The 4,503-nt window shown below is 29.1% G+C and overlaps 1 long non-coding RNA gene across 1 annotated transcript; it reads left to right on the forward strand.

The window, feature by feature from the left end:
- Positions 1 to 365: 365 nt before the first annotated feature.
- LOC107843552 lies at positions 366 to 2,322 on the forward strand. The gene is made up of 3 exons (XR_001666432.2): positions 366 to 626; positions 950 to 1,040; positions 1,989 to 2,322. It is a non-coding gene; the product is annotated as an uncharacterized LOC107843552 (long non-coding RNA).
- The last annotated feature ends 2,181 nt before the right edge of the window (positions 2,323 to 4,503 follow it).

A 4,503-nucleotide genomic window follows, 5' to 3' on the forward strand; every position in this document is an offset into this window, starting at 1 on the left:
TAATTATTCTTTTTATTACTAGTGGTATACTAGCTCTACTTTTTGCATATCTACAGTCTATTTATAACACCTCGAATCCAAGTTTAATATATTAAGTGAACATGAGGTGTACGTATTTTACGGAGAACTATAGTGCATATATGCACACATAACTATTGTGTATATAAGTTACATGATTACTGCTAGTAGGAAAAATAGTTTAAAAAGTCTTGAACCTTAAGAATTTATTTTTTTAAGTGGGTCCCATTTTAGCCTAAAAACATATTCAAATGATAAGAATATAAGGAACGGAATTTGGTTTTTGGAAAAAAGTCGCTACAGTAGTAGCAACATTTGACCGAAAAAAAAAGTAGTATATATGCTATATAGTGGGATTAAGAAAGGAAAAAAGGGGAAAGAGGAATATTTCTCTGTGCATTCCAGAACAACAACTATACTATCCTTTTGTCCTTCTTTCTTTCTTCATCAATTAAAAGGCAACCCAGGGGGGTTACGAAAAAGATTGTAATCGAAGGAGGATACCTTCGTCCTTACGTAGTGTACGAGTTAAAAAGCTTTGTGGCATCCTAAAGGAATTTCAAGAATTTGATTTATAAATTCCTAGTTGAAAAACTAAATCTCAGAAGGTAAATTCCCTATTCCTTCCTTTTGAATTTAAATTTTAGACAAGTATTTGAGTATATCTGATTTGCATTTTTGCACTATTTTTGAAGTGGGTTCATGAAAAAGAAAAGGGGAAAAAGGAAAATTTTTTGATAGAAGAGGAGCTTTTAGGGATTTTTATTAATTGGATGAATTTAACGTTGAATCCTATTAGTTGGAAAGGTTAGGATTCATTTTGGACTATTGTTGAGAAGATCGACTGATTTCGGGCACGAGAGAAAAATATTGAAATAAATTGTTAAATATTCCTTCGGGTTACTAATGAATATATATGTTATCCTTGTAGCTAGTGAATTGTCTATTGGATAACGGAGGTTGGTGGTTCGCGGGCTAAGTCATTTGGACTGAAATACTATCGTAGCTAGTTAAGCAATAAGGTATGTAAAGCTAAACCCTTCTTCGCCATTAAGGCACCACCCTACATCATGTACCCCCTTCCTATTTATGTTAATATAATTCTCATGAAATACGGAAGTGGAATCTTTATATTGCCTTACATACCATTCCCTCGCCCTACCATCAAGCTTATGAGTATCTATCTATCCCTTTTTGTGTTAAGTTTTCATGATACCTCCATATTATCAAAAGTTTCTATACTTGAAGCCCTTACACGTTAAGAGTAAATAGTAATAGCATAGCTAAACGATCATTATCGTAACTCATATGTCACAGGACTTTAAGGCATTATTTGATAAACATTGACGATGGGAGGGTACATAGGTTTGGCTTGGCATATCACTCGACGTGATTCTGTGCACAAGATCGGGACCAGACCACTATATAGAGCCCAACCATTGGGCGTACCCGCCCTTGTGGTATTATTTGTATTTGAAGTCAGTTGGAACGTCATGTATTAGTTTTCCCTAACTCAAGCCAACATATGGCATATATGGCCTGCGGGCAGACCCTCATATTGAGCCCCTGAATGGGGCATACCTAAATACAAATTGCGATTACAGTTTCCCATATAAGATCACAACAATATGTAAGCAACATATGCTTTATACTTGCCTCAGATTACCTTCGGAAGGCCATCTTGTAATCATTTGTACGACTTATAAGATAAGTGCATCACCTAGAAAAAGTATAGGTTCTATATTATAATGAACATTTTCCTAAATATTATATATGATGCTAATAAAATTAGTGCACAAGTTATTAGTTCATTTCGTATAGGTGTTATTTGTTGGCTCATACATTTTTCACTTTACCTCTTGACTCATATGAGCTTCTGAATTTGTCTAGATGTTATTCTGTCTTCTTTCATATCGGTACATGTTGTTTATGTACTGACGTCTCGGGCCCACTATGTTTTAATAATGCAGGCTTCGACCCTCCCAATACCAGACGTCTACGTTAGGCTCTATTGCCGTTTTCAACTGATATTTTAATGATCTCCAACTCTCTCTGGAGCCGGTCTATACCTAGTATTTTTTGATTATATGTACAGGTCTCTGGTTTGGCATAACGGGCCTAATGCCAACTAGTCACTTGTAGTATAGTGTGTTAATTGACTAGAGGCTTCATGAACACCGTGTAGTATTGCATAGTTTTGTTAATGTAACTCCCTCGTGTATATATGTAATGCTTATTGAATACCCTATCTGTTATTATCTTATGAACTCGCGTACGTCGTAAAATGCTTGTAGAGTAAGTGTATACGGTTTTTGTCTGTCATTTGCCTTTTTGGAGCGTGACACTATTACATGTTTCTTTTGGGTTACTACGTAGTATTCTTTCTTTTTTCTACTAAATATATTTTTTATTGATGGTATTTTGAATATTTTTTCTACACTTAGGTCTGACTCTTTTCCTTTTATTTCGTCAAATATATTATTATCAAATATTATTTTTTGATTAGTTCCTTCTTCATTTAAATATTCTTCCTTTGTTATTATTTTTATATCTCCTTCAGTTATTTGGTTCATTTTTATATCTTCTTCAGTCATTTGATTCATCTAAATCACTATCTATTATCTGTTTCATTCTTCGAAATTTCATATATACTATCTTCACTTTCTAATTCATAATCTATATAATTTATCTGCATATATTCTGTATTTTCTATTTTTATTTCTGATATTTTTTTCTTTTTGGGGTTTTTAGGCATTTTACAATCTCTAGCAAAATGTCCTAGTTTTCCACAACTATAACAAGTACATTCTTTTATAGATTTCTTTTTCCTATATGGTCTTTTATGTTTATAATTTTTTACATAATATCTTTTTCTTGGTTTCTTATATTTATATTTTGTTTTTTTCTTTTGTATTTCGTAGATTTCTTATGTCTTTTTCTTTTCTTATAATATTTTTCTTCACATGCAAATTGAGGTGCTATTTTATCTTTGCGACATGCTAAATTTCTTATTAAAGTTTTTTCCATTCTTATTTATTCTCTATATTTTTCACATAAATTTCTATACCATTGTTGTAAAAAATTTATTCTTGCTCCTAGGGTATCTTTTATTTTGCTTCATCCCACTTCTTTATTATTTTTGAACTAAATGGTTCAGGTAGTTTGCTAAAATATAATCTTCTTATTTCTTTACTTTCCTCATATTATATGTTCCCTTATAGTAGTATTCTTTAAATGCGCACGTATATTCATCTATATAGCACATATTACATATTTCTAATTTTAACATTAAATTTTTATTCATATCTTTTTCTTTATTTTGTTCTTCTTCTTCTTCTGTTGTTATACTGCTAAATTCATCTCTTATAGCTACTTCATATTTTTTCAATATTTCTGTTGGTGATATTTTAGTAGTTGTTGATGTTCCTTCTGTTTTATTATCAGATCTTAATATTTTTTTACTTGCTTCGGCTAGGTTTAAAAATCATAATTTTATTGTTCCTATTAATGTCCTTTCTATATACTCTGGTGTATTTATTGTATCTATATTATTATCTAATAATTATTTTGACGTGTATCCTACCCATAATTGTATTGTTTTATTTGTGTCTATTACACAGTCTAAATCTAAAAAGTTATAATTTTTATTAATTATTTGTTTTGGTGTCCATTTGTTATATTCATTTTTTAGGTTATATTTTTTAAACTTATCTATATAATAATATGTAAGTTTTCTTATTTCTGATGTACTATGTATTATATTTTAATCGTCTTCTTTATTAAGAGTATTTATTTATGTGTTTGTATTTTCTAAGTTTTCTTTATTAGTTACTTCTTGTTTTTCATTAATTTTTAGTTTTCCTATGTTTTCTAGAATTTCTGTATATGTTTCACTACCCTCCGAATCATAATTATTTGTTTCTTCAGCATCTATTGTATTTATTTTTAATTCACTCGTTTCTGATTCTTTATTTTTTATTTCTAATTTTTCTTTAAATTGATTTATCTCGTTTAATAATTTGTGTTCTTTATTTCTTTTTCTTTTTCTTTTTGTCTTTTTTCAGACAGGTCTTTTAGTATTTGTAGTTCTTTTTCTAATTCAGCAATCCTACTATTTTTAGTTTCTTCTATTTTTTGTATTTCTTCTGTGGTTTGTTGTTTTATTTTATCTATTTCTTTTTTCTATCTATTTCTTCATTTTCTCTTTCTATTCTTATCATGACTGCCAATTTATCTTCTAATTTTAATTATTCTTTTTTCTAACATTAAATATAAATGTTCACCTATTTTCTTATATCTTCTTCCTAAATTAGAGAATATTATTTTTATTTTTAATCCTTCGTGATTTTCATATGTTTTTTCATCTATTATAAATTTTCTTTGTTCATTTTATTTAAATGTATTTAGGTTATATTGATATATATATTCTAGACTATCTATTGTTGATTCTAAATTTGATATTTCTTCCTTTTGTGCATTTATTGA

The sequence above is a fragment of the Capsicum annuum genome, chromosome 10, assembly GCF_002878395.1.
Source record: "Capsicum annuum cultivar UCD-10X-F1 chromosome 10, UCD10Xv1.1, whole genome shotgun sequence".
In the NCBI taxonomy this organism is placed as follows: domain Eukaryota; kingdom Viridiplantae; phylum Streptophyta; class Magnoliopsida; order Solanales; family Solanaceae; genus Capsicum; species Capsicum annuum.